This window comes from Anser anser (assembly GCF_964211835.1).
Source record: "Anser anser genome assembly, contig: SUPER_W_unloc_6, whole genome shotgun sequence".
Taxonomy (NCBI): domain Eukaryota; kingdom Metazoa; phylum Chordata; class Aves; order Anseriformes; family Anatidae; genus Anser; species Anser anser.
Window position 1 is genome coordinate 284,281 of NW_028154226.1, and position 13,095 is coordinate 297,375.

General features: G+C 48.0%; 1 protein-coding gene across 20 annotated transcripts in view; it reads right to left on the bottom strand.

Moving 5' to 3' along the window:
• Window positions 1–13,095, bottom strand: part of LOC310888937 (SET-binding protein-like) — a 310,630-nt gene that overhangs the window by 170,770 nt on the left and 126,765 nt on the right. The gene's annotated exons all lie outside the window — the stretch shown is intronic.

Here is a 13,095-nt window from a genome sequence, read left to right on the forward strand (position 1 = left end):
TTTCCAAGGAGGAGGGAGCCCAGAGAGGCTCATCCGTCATATCCTCCATCACTGCAAATCAAAGGCAGCTCCTCTCTCGGAGACTCCCGATGCTGAAGGGAGAGGGCATTTGGCAGCCTGGTTTGCAGAGATTTCTGGAGCTGCCAGACACCAGCCTTCTTGTCTTCCCTGAAGGAAAAAACAAAACAAAACAAAAAACTCCTTTGAAAATGCTCTGGCGTGAGATGTGAGATGGCCAAAGACGATTTTGAACCACTGCATGGCTGGAAGGACGTGCGGTCCCTCAAAGTCTGCGGTAAGGCCAGCACGGCCATCTGTAGCACAGAAGGGCAATTTAGGAACACCACAGGTTCCTGATCTGGAGACCAGGAAGATGTCTTCAGGATCAAGCCCCTGCTCTGAAGCTTTTAGGACCCCCACAGAAACACAAGGTTGGGGAAAAGGATCCTTTTAAGCAAGTGGGTGCCTTTCCACCCCAAACAGCTGGCTCATTACGGGTGATCTAGTGTCACAATAAGCTTTCATGGGGAATTACAGCGTTTTTCCTCATGCCTTGGTGCCTCCCATGTCACTGCCACCACCAGACCCCAACAAGGGGAGTGAACCCCAACAAGGGGTCTGGTGAATCCCACAAAGCTTCAGGAGGAGAAGACTGAACCCAAGCTGCTTTCAAAGCACATTTGAGACCAGAAGATGACAAAGAGGCAAGTTCAAGGCAGGGAAGATCATCTCTTCCCTTCTCTGTGACAAACAGGACTTACAGAAAATCCCTCCACAAAGCGCCAACAGGTGACGGCCAATTATAAAAATGGAAGAAAACCACAGGTAGCCTCGCACTATTTCTCTACCAAAGTGATTTTTCTCATGCTGTTTTCAATCCTGTGCTTGACTCTGTCAGGGAAGATTATTTGGCTGCAACCCAGGGCCCCAAGAAGCCAATGGGATGATGCCCACTCCTTTTACCCCGCTTTAGTGCAAGATTTTGATTCACACCCTGACTTGAGGCTGTCTACAAGCAGGTAAAGCCTGCTATTGGAGATGCAGTGCACTCCTGGGACAGGATTTAAGAAGATCGGGGTCTCCTCCCAGCAGTGATTTTTGACCTGCTCTGTGGCCACAATGAAGTCACCTCACCGAGTGCTTTTTCAGTTCTCTAAAATGGGTATAGTGTCCCGCTCTGCCTCGTGAAACCCTGAGATTTATGTGCGAAAAGCATGACATAAAAACTAAGTATTGTCACATAAAGCAAGATGAAGATATAAAAAGAAGCCAAGGTAATGTGGGTGCCATTAAAATCCTGACACTGAGTGCTAGAAGTGGCTTAAATTTGCTGTGGTCCTCCTGCTGTTCCCTTTTATTAAGCACGGGGAAATATTGACTTGCAGATAAACATTGTGATGTGGTAAATGTCCAGAATTTAATGGAGTCATTATAATCGTTGAAAATGTAGCTTTCATTACTTTATGAATGCTTTATTCATATATATTAAAAAATAATAATCCAGAAAGAATGTTTTCCCTATGCAATTGCCAAGTAAGAGGGTAAACAACTTCTGCTAATGTACCTTCATCTCCTCTCCAAGGCTGTCTCTCCTGCAGAGGAAAGGCTCTCATTACACAGCCTCCAGCCCTCTTCCAAACCTCTCCCAGCGCGATGCAGACAGCCCCGTAACAGCTGGCCACAGCTGGCTGCGTCGAGAGGCACCCAAAAGCCTTTTCCCACTGCTGCCTGCCTGCCCATACATCCACTTCCATCTTAAACTTTTAATGTCATGCAGTCTTTGGGCCAGGAACAATCTCACATTTGCTTTTTGATGCTCTGACTGTGGCAGGGATTTTAATGGACTACCACAATATCGTCTTCTTAGCTGTGGACATGCTGCTGATTAAAGGGGTCACATTGGTAGTGAGAAGATATATGATGTCTATTTGTTCACAGGAAGGATGCACTGTGAGTTCAAGTTTCTCCCTCCAGCCCCAGCCTCGTGGTGCTTTGATCCCAACCACCTTCAAGAATAAAAGGGGAATTTAGCTCTTAAATGTGATTCGGTTACCAGTGTCTCAGTTAACACCATCCATAAAAACATCAGTTTCTTTTTTCCACAGGACTAGGCTGAGACCACAGAGTTGAAATAGGAGTAGTGTGAAGAAAAAAAAAAAGAAAAAAAAAAAGTATCTTTTTAGCTAAAAAGGGCCAATCGTTATCTATGTAAATAAATGAGGGGCTATTGAGTTATAATAACACACTGTTTTGATGCTCATTCATGAAGAGGGATGAGGAGATAATGTTTTGAGGCTTCAAAAAGCATGTTTATTTTTTTGAAATTAGGGAATTACACAACGTGGTGCTTCAGGACCATGAACACCTGCTGACAGTATGATTGCAAAACAGGACATTCTTGAGGCTGCAAGAAAATGGACACAAAAAAGAGAATCCTGTTATCAAGCAAAATATCTGAAGACTGTGGTCTAGCATGTGTTTCTTCTCTGACTTTTAAAAGCGTCACATCCTCAAATTCAAACAAGCAGATGGCTGCCAGAAATGCTCTGAAACCAGCAAGCTGCTTGTGTTGGACACATCATTTTGGTGTCTTGGCCTCTTGACTCACACATTGATTTTTATTTCATTTGGTTTTGATCCAAGGCAATTGGAGAGGATTTTAAAGTCACCGATGACCTCTGAACTTCAATGATGGCATTTTGGGGCATTTTATCTACAAGAGGAGATAAGGGCAGAAATGGCCACTCATTCACCTTCCAATGAAAAAAAGATATAATGACATCATTTGTGGTTTCAGTTTCAACAACTGAAGCAAGCTGCTGAGGCTGTATAGAGAAGAGGCGATGCTGCTGGAAGAGAAAAAATGTTTTGAAGAGTGTGCAGCGATGGCATTGCCTCTTTTTTTATTATTTTTGACAGCACACAGCCACAGCTGATGACGACCTCCTCTCTGACTCCATGTATTGCACAGTAGCAGTCATGAGCTGTAAGTCACACCACTTCCAGCTGGCTGAGGGTCTGAATTGCTGTTTCTTCCCTATCTGAACAAGTGCAGAAATTTAATTTTTGATATGAAAATGGGTTTTAGGAAACTCCAGTAGATGGAGAGCATTGCATTGTGTCTCATCTGCAGCTCAGACTGCTCTGAGAACACCAAACCTGACCTTGATTCCTCCCAGAAAGATAAAATATGCATCTCTTGCTCCTCACATAAACTTCCCAAGGCACTGTCTTGAGCCTCATCTCCCAGGTGCTAAATAGCTTGCCGTACAGGAGATAACCTGAAGCTCTTGGATGGAGGATAAGGCTGATAACTTGGGAACAAGGGGACCTCTGATGACGTGGTAAATGTCACCCGCAAGACAGAACCAAGCAGGCAACGTAAAAAAAACTCGAGCTGGACGTCCTGTGGTGCACATACCTCCTCCAGAGGGGAGGAAGATGGCCACCAGTTGTGATGTCCCCCCACATTGCTTCCTGCTTCTCAGGCCTCCCAGGGACAGCTGAGCAGAGGAAGCCGCGTTAGCAGAGTCACCGAGACTTGGACAGGTCCATGTTGGGGCCAGGTGGCTGCTGCTGCTCCTGACGTAGGGTGGGCTCCTCCTGCTCTCATTAGCTGATTCCTCAGGAGAATTACGGCTTGGTGGAGCCATACCCCTCTTCCAAATGCCTACATCTCCTTGCTGAGCCTCACTGAGGTTATGCCCTGCTCACATCTGGGTTTCTCCTTCCCCAGCACTCCTGTAGTTCACGCAGAGCTCCTCATGAAGAAATGCTATCAGTATCAAAATGCAGTTCCTGCTTAAATAAAAGGGACTAGAACAATATTATTCCTGTGTGGGGATCACCGTGCCAACTAATTTTGGTGGCATACAGATAAAATACTGATTTAATTTATCTGGATCTAGTAAAATCTGGAAAGAGCTTATAGGAAATGATGCTTCTGTCTTAAGTTAATGAAATTCTGGTCTGGTTCTAGGAAGACTGACAATCATAAAATCAATCTGCCAAACTTTCATTCACGACTGCATTGTGAAGCTGCTAGAGATAGGGCATGGCGCACCAAACCCGCAGGGGTGTGTGTGAGCGCAGGCGGCAGCGCAGAGCACCGCTTCTCCTTCCTCCCAGCCGATACCAGGGCCGATGCCTCTGGATTTTGCCAACAGCTGCTTTGCTGCACCCAACATCCACAGAAGGCTGAAATGAAACCCCATGCACCATATCTGCAGGTCGTGTGTGCTGACACGCTCGTGCTCACATTCGTGTTAGCTATTAGGCACGGAAGGAGGGAGCAGCTGTCACGATTTTCAACCTGGCTGCTCTGCAAACAAAAACCAAGGGTGCTAGCAAGTAATGACTGCAGAGGTTGATGCCTTGATTTCTGCTGCGTGGATCGATATTAACAGTAATATTATATTTCCAGGGCATACTCAACTGACAGAACTATTGATTATTTGGTATGTAGCGGTGCATTGATACTTGATAGCAAACTGGGACACTGAAACAGTAAATGTGGAGCTGTTAACAAGCAACACAGGGCACTGGGTTTCAGTAATACAGCTGGGATATCACTTTCTTTGTCTAAAAAGGAATATCTTTAACATGTCAAAAAAAATAATTTTCTTATCTGACTTGCTGAAACACTTGGGGAAAATATGTTCGTTGCTGACACCTGCAGATTAAGGTCACGTTTCCAAATAAGTGCCAGATTCAATCAATAACTTCATCCCCACTGTGACCAAACACTTGAGGTATCATAGAATCATAGAATCATAGAATATCCCGAGCTGGAAGGGACCCATAAGGATCATCAAGTCCAACTTCTGGCACCGCACAGGTCTGCCAAAAAGTTTAGACCATGTGACTAAGTGCACAGTTCAATCTCTTCTTAAATTCAGACAGGCTTGGTGCAGTGACCACTTCCCTGGGGAGCCTGTTCCAGTGTGCGACCACCCTCTCGGTGAAGAACCTCTTCCTGATGTCCAGCCTAAACTTCCCCTGCCTCGGCTTCACACCATTCCCATGGGTCCTGTTACCGGTGATAACAGAGAATAGGTCCTGTATGGATCCAGGTGGAGCAGCAAATCCCGCACACATTCAGGGTCGGTTGGGAGTTGGTCATTCCCACCGTCATGGTCCTCCAGCTCAGGGTACCCTGGGTCCCGACGCCCATCATCAGCGTTGAAGACAGAGGCGAAGAAGGCATTAAACGTCTCTGCTTTGCCTATGTCCTTGTCTGTGAGGAGACCCTCCCCATCTAGTAGCGGACCTATGTTTTCTTTGGTTCTCCTTTTTCTGTTCACATATCTAAAAAAACCTTTTTTATTGTCTCCCACAGACATGGCCAGCTTCAACTCTAGCTGGGCTTTGGCCACACGAATTTTCTCCCTACAAACACGAACAGCATCCCTGTATTCCTTCCTCGTCACCTGACCCTCCTTCCAGCAGCCGTACACTTTCTTTTTTCGCCTTAGCTCCAGTAGAAGATCCCTGGTCAGCCAGGCCGGCTTTCTGCCCCGCTTGCCTGACTTCCGATATTTTGGAATCGCCTGATCTTGAGCTTTTAGGAGGCAGTGCTTAAAGATGGACCAGCACAGATGGACACCAATGCCTTCAAAAGCAGTTTCCCAGGGGACCTTGCTGACTAATTCCCTGAGCAGCCTGAAGTCTGCTTTCCCCACATCCAGGGCTGAAGTTTTGGTGGCTGTTTTCCTTCTGTCACCATAAATTCTAAACTCAACCACTTCATGGTCACTGGGACTGAGACGGCCGCCAATTGCCACGTCTCCCACAAGACCCTCTCTGTTCTCCAGCAACAGATCAAGGAGGGCGCCTTTCCTAGTTGGCTCACTTAGCACCTGCACCAAGAAGTTATCATCGAGGTTCTTTATGAACCTCCTGGACTTGCTCGTGTCGGCCGTGTGGTGATCCCAGTTGACGTCTGGCAAGTTAAAATCCCCCATTAAGACGAGGGGAGTCGATCTCGAGGCATCTCTTAGTTCTGCAAAGAATAATTCATCAGCGTTGTCGCCCTGGCCAGGTGGTCTGTAATAGACTCCCACAATGACATCCCCTTTATTTGTTCGTCCCTTAATCCTTACCCAGAGGCTCTCAACTTTGCCATCGCCAGCTTCAAGTTCCACACAGTCCAGCCCATGCTTCACATACATCACCACCCCGCCACCTCGCCTACCCTGCCTGTCCCTCCTGAAGAGCCTGTAACCATCTATTGCAACACACCAGCCACAGGACTCATCCTACCAGGTTTCGCTTATGCCAATGATGTCGTAGCTGTGGGACTGGGCCAAGACTTCCAGCTCATCCATTTTATTCCTCATACTGCGTGCATTTGTGTAGAAGCACTTCAAATGCGCCTCCCTATACGCAGCACCTTGTGTAGCCGACCAAAGGACCTCACTAGCACACAGTCCCTCTGATTCTAGCACACCATCCCTTAGCTCATCACCGGCATGCCTGGTTTTATCCCCTTCCCCCTTCGACTCTAGTTTAAAGCCCTATCTATCAGCCCTGCCAACCCCTGAGCAAAAATCCTTATCCCTCTCTGAGAGAGGCACATCCCATCTGGTGCCAGCAGGCCCGGGGTCACATAAACCTTCCCGTGATCGAAAAACACGAAATTCTGCCAGTTGCACCAGTCCCGAAGCCACGTGTTAATATGACGAGTCTGCTTGTCAGCTTCGATCCCCCCTATCGGAAGGACAGAGGCAAACACCACCTGTGCCCCTGATCCTTTAAGTAGTCGCCCCAAAGCCCTAAAGTCCCTTTTGATCGCTCTCGGACTTCTCGTTGCTACCTCGTCATTACCAGCCTGAAAGACCAGTAGCGGGTAGTAGTCGGTGGGCCGTACCAGGTGAGTGACTTTCCTAGCGAAGTCTGTCACTCGAGCCCCAGGGAGGCAACAGACTTCCCTGTGGGTAGGTCCGGTCGGCATATTGGGCCCTCTGTCCCTTTCAAAAGGGAGTCCCCCACGACAATAACCCTTCTTTCTTTTTTGAGAGCTGATATAGCAATGTGGGGGGTAGGGGACCTTGCCTTAGGCACCCTCTCCAACCGGGACAGGTTTTTGCCTGCTTCATTGTTCTGGTTGTCATGTTCTAGAGCTTCGCACCTGTTATATAAGGGTAGATGGGAAGGTGAGGTGGGCAGGGACAGGGCTCGCCTACCGCCCCGAATAGGAACCTGCCTCCATTCCCCCGCTTGGCTTAGGTCCCCTCCTGCTGCCTGGCGGGATGAGGGAACTTTTGTCTTCTGCGTAGCAGGAGACATTTGTGCTATGGCAGGCTCATGAGTCTGTCTCAGAGAGGGTAGAGTACACCTCCACCAGTCAGTTTCCCTCTCTCACTCCCTGAAGCTCCTGAGCCTGCTCACCTCCTCCCGAAGCTCAGCTACCTGGCTGAGCAGCTCTTCAATCTGGGCACACCTCCCACAGGCATACCCCTCGCTGCTGCTGTCGGATACCGACAGAAGACTCGGGCACACCCTGCAGCCCAAGACCTGGACGGCTGTATGTTTCCCCGAGCCCTCCGTCTGAGTAGCCACATCGGTGACTGCGGCTGGAGAGGCCGCAAGAGATGCGGAGGCCATGGTTTTCTGCCTGGCTGATACCATGGCCAGGTTCCTCGCAGGCAGGTTACAGGTACCGAAGGGAAAGACCGCTGCAAAAGACCGGCGAGGGGCCCTCCCTGCTCGCCCTGCCTGTGCGAACTGCCCCACCCCGCCCTCCTGACGCACCACACCCTGTTCGCCGCGCTCCCGGTCGCCCGCGCTCCCTAGGGGCTGCTTTTGAACGGCCGGGGAGGGGGCGCTGCTGGCTCCGCCTACGCCTCGTCCGCCTCCCTCGCGGGGGCTGCCGGGTCCTGGCGGCTCCCTCGAGCGGCCTCGATGTCGGAAAAAAAGCCCTGCCTGTCCTGATCCCCCGCTCCACTGCAGAACGCGTCTGCCCCGGAGCAGATCGCCTTGGCAAGTGTTCTTGAAGGGAAAATGTTTTGTTCGATATGTTTAAACAAAACATTTCCATTTATTGTATCAGACCATCTTGTGAATGAACAGATTTCAATGAAAGAAAAGATAATGACACATTATACTCTGGTTGCAGTAGTCAAGCCAAAGTTATTTCTTCATCTAGGTTTCTGGTTCAGTGTGAAAAAATCCATCCATATGTTTGTATAGCTTGAAACAGAACTTTCTTTATCAAACAAAGAGTTTTATACTTAAAAGACATAACGCCATATCCTTCCATGAGCTATTTTATTATATCTAAGCCAACTGGCAATGAGCTTTTTGTCTAAGACAATTGTCTACTATGGACACATTTAACTATCAGCCACCAAACCATTAAAATGAAATTATACAGAACACCAGTCTCGTGGCTGGAACCTATTGAAAAAGGAGCCTCCACATGGTGAAGGAGAAGGAAACTTCCTGTGAAGGAAAATGGCCCTTGATGTTTCAGGAAAGAAAACTCAATGACTTAAAACTTCTCTGAGCTCAGAGAGACAGCAGGACATGCGCCTGTACTATAGCCTTTATGGGGCCAGTATGGACTTTTCTCCTCTGTCAGCGTGTTGAGCCCTGTAGGCTCAGCAGCCTCAGCCTCTGCCTACAGTTTGGAGAGGTCAGGACCACAGGAGGCTGAATCAGCCCCTGATGGTGGCTCCCTTCTCTCTCCTGCTGCTGACAAATGGAGTTTAGGATGATGGAGTCCACTTTCTCAGTTGGGTCTGAGCCTCTTCAGCCACTAGCAAGTTAAATGTGCCCAGAAAGATTCCTAGACACCGCAGCCAGCTGGCACACAACAGTTCATATCTCTGGTCACAGCCATGTCTTAGCTTCCTTAACACAGCAGCTAAATGCAAACAGCTCACTGGGATGAGCCCTGATCCATGCTTAGGAATGATTTAAGAGTTTGCTAGTTGTCATGGACCAAAAGCATGCCAAGGTCTAGTAGTTTGAGTATACCCACATATATTCATTCCCGTGCCCAGCAACATTCCCAGACGCCACTTCGTTTGCTTAAGACAGATGCAGCCTAAGGCACTGGTATGACATAAATGTCCTTCTTCCCCTTCTCCTGCCCAAGATCACCACTTTCCAGTAAGGTGAAGGGAGGTGTATGGCTCTAAATTTGGTTATAACAATAACCTTTGTTGGTTCATGATACCACTCCTACTCAGTGAGATACTAGAGATCACTGGTATCTAATAATTGTAAGGAACCAGATGTTCTATGTTTAAAATGCCAAATGCCAAATACACAGGCAGCTTAACTCCAGAAACAAACCGCTGTCCTCTTTTTCTCATCCCACACCACTGTCATCTGCCTGGCACTACATCTTCAACGCTTGTCGCTTTAAATCGCATGCCCCCAACAAAGCATCCCACCTCCAGATGTTACCATATGCTTTAACCGTACTACTCTGGAGGACCGTAAGATGTTCTCTATGAGCTTCTGTGCTGACCTGAAGCCCAGTGAGCCTGTTTCCATGGGTCCCTCTGAGCTACGAGAAGCTGAACACAAGAGCTCGCCTTGAGAAGAACTGAGTATATCGGGACAGGGGCCATCTGGCAGAAGACCCAGTGGCACTAAGCCAATCCCACACCAAGAGAGAAGATCTTGGTACGGTGTGACCCAAGCCTGGACAAGCTCCTGCTCCTCACAGGAACCCAAGCACTAGAAGGTGGAAGCATTTCATACCTACACCTTCATCACCACGCACACCACAAAGCCTTCTTGGTGGCAAGGTTTCCAAGCTACCAGCAGAAGCTGCTACTCTCAGATGGGTGCCTTTCCGAGGAACCCACCTCTTCGAACAGCTTTGCTTGCGGTGCTCTAGAACTCATCGATGTATTTATTGTATTATGTCCATATATTTATATGTATTATTGTCCATGTATACTTGTCCAGCTGTATTTCAGCAGCAGCACTTTTTTGGTGTTGCACCCACCTTCTGCAACGCCCATAGGAAAGGTGGTAGAGAGTGGTGTCAGGCAGCTGGTGCCTCCTCGCAGTTCCTGCTTGGACACCTCTGCAGCCCTGGCAGCTGCGGTTCAAAGCCCAATGTGGGCTCACAGTATCCATGTTTCGCTGCGGCTCCCTGACTCGGGGAGCTATAATGCCAGGAGGATGGTGGATGAGTTAATGCCAGCAGATAATGCCTTATGATCCTATGATCTAGTGCTAAAGGCAGGAGGAGTGGGAAGCCCAGCAGGCACCTGATTGAAGAGGCTGGGGGAGATAAGAGGAGACGGTGTCCTGCTGTGCATTTCCTCCACCTCCATAACCTTCTCATTTTCAAAGAGTTTCCTTAGGGCTGTGGCAGCTATTGTTCTCCAGACCTGGTGCCTCAGCATCCCCACTACGCTGAGAGTAGCTCAAGATTCTTGCGCTGCCAGCCCTTCTCCCTCCCTTTGGGGAAACGAGCAGATCGTTCAGCTCAAGAAGAAACAACACTTGCACAACTCAGACATCCCCACTCTAGCATGTGCAGGGCTATGCTGCAGACTCCATAACCAGCAGGGGCTACCTGTGCACGACTCACGTAGACCAGAAAACATTCGGACTTCACCAGCGCCTGTCCTTCCTCACCAGAAGTGGCCTTGGCAGCCAGATCAAACTTGGGCACAACCATTCCCGATGTGCAGAGTCAGCAGGGAATGAGCATTCTTCTTCATGCGCAATTATCCAGGACGCTGAATATTAATATTGGCCATTAAGATAAAAAGAAGGCTAATTTAAACTTACCACAAAGTTTAAGGAGAAATCCTGAGCAGGAAGTAGGCAAGACTGATGTAAAAGTTATTCTCATTTGTCTCTGGTTCCATGAAAATAAAAACACTAGCAGGGCTATACATTTTTAAAACCTACATTTTTTTTCTAAATAGGGTTGAAATAGGTTTAAGCATTGCTGTTATTATCTCAGAAATGACAGGGAGACATTTCCATGTGAATGCTTCCCTTCAGTGTCAGATATCCGTATTCACAATGTGCATCCCTTGGATTTGGGGACTGCAGCTCCTTGCAGTCCAAGGACTCAGGGTCCATTTTGTGTAGATTTTTCTGCCAAAATGGGGTTATTAGTGACAGCAAATGTTGCAACGCCACCCACGCTTGATAGAAACAGGAGGGTAGGAGAATATTAGGGAGAAACTGTAAGCTGTAATATCCAACTGGAGTTGGCAAACTCGAGTGTGTTTGGATCACCTGTTCCAATATTTCACTCCCCTGTTTTCAAATTATGGTCCTGGCCCCGGTGATTAAACACTTGAATATAACAAAGAAGGATATTCACAGGAAGGGTCTCACGATAAAAAGGCTATTCCTGGCCCTCTTTCCATCACATCATAATCTGTCCACTAATATGGCTTGAGATCTCAGCTGATCAAAAGGTCATAAGATGTTACCGCTAAGTATCTCTCTGTCTGTTCAGCCAAAGGCATTTTTACTCCTTACAGCAGGCAGGGAAATGCAATAGCAAAGCCTCAAATCTGTTTGTATAATAGATGAAGTCTTTGCTATGTGGTATTTATCTTCCTTCAGGGAGTGACACCTGATAAATGAATCTCGAGTTGCCAGTAAATTTAAATAAAACAAAGGCAAATCATATCCCTGCACGCTGTCAATACATAGCTGCAGAGAACACAAGTTCCCACTGTCCCACCATTTCCTCTGCTACAAAAGCTATAAAGCACAGACCATCTTCAACTCCTGCCATGACCAAGGGAGCCCAGCTCTCTGAGAACATAAAGAAGAGCATGGTGACAACACAGGAGGGACTGAAAAATACATCACTCATTTAGACTAACGAAATGCTATAAACTGTCACATTGCTTTTTTAAGTTAGCAAAAAGCAAAAGCCAAAGAGAGAGGTTGTTAGCATATCAACGGGAGTAATGAAGTGAAAATGAGGGGGATTCTACTAAGTGGTGGGATGTCTCTCCCAGTGAAAAACACTAGGGTGAGCAATTTTCTATACGTCCTGGGATAGAGAAAACACCGAGAGACTTCCCACCGTGGCACTGGCCAGTCGGTCACAGCCGCAGTGCCGCATGCAGGTGGCAGCGGGTCCGTCAGTCCCTTGTTGAGCCCATCCCTGGATGCTGTCCATCACCTCCAGCCCGCGCCGCAGACGGCAGCCGCTCCTCTGGCCATCCGCGGCCAAGCGGCTTGACACGGGCAGAACCACAGATCGGTGCCCGAAACAGCGCGGAGAGAAGGTGCCACTGCCAAGCACCGCCTGCCACCCGGAACCCTTGTCTGGCAGGTTTGCAGAGCTCGGGGGGGGGGGGGGGGGGGGGGGGGGGGGAGTGCTGCAGTTGGAAAAAGCACTGCCTTGTGTCTCCCGCACACGTGAAGAGTTGTCACAGCCGCGTTAAAATGCTGTGCTCCCCAGACTGTCTGCCTATCCCTGCTCTCCAGATGCAGAGCTTTACACCCCGATGGACAGACAGTGCCTTTAACTGCAACTGGCAGTCATTTTGCTCCTCTCTGTGCTTTCAAACCTGAGAGCCATCAAAGATTAGCTGAAAAGTCATGACTACTTTTCCCTAAGAAGCTGCACTGGTAATAGGCTTCAGGAAAAATCCTCCTAAATGCAAGTGATAAGCGTAGACTGTGTGAAGGATGACAGGTCTGATTATAATTATCACTATAAGGGGACCAACACTAACCTCCCTTCTGGAAGGCAACGGCAGTTGTTGGAAGGGAACATGCAACTGAATTATCATAAACAAAATCATTGCACATGGAACTGACTTACACCGGGAAATGAAATAAGATCCTGATGAGGCGAGGAGAGCAGAGCAGAGCAGAGCAGAGAAGAAGACAACACTTTGAGCAGTCATTAAAGTTCATCCCTATGGAAAATGGCACTCCATCATATGCTTAAGTTTTGCTAACTTCAGGATGATGAGAGTAATAGAATGAAGGATGGGGTGGAGTCATGCATGTAAGAGGAGTTTGGAAATAAAGGATATCTTCTGAAACTATATTTAATGAACACACTTGGCAAAATTATGTGAGCAGAGGGCCCCAGAATGTGTGTTGTTCCAGACTGAGCTGAATATTCAAAACTAGGAC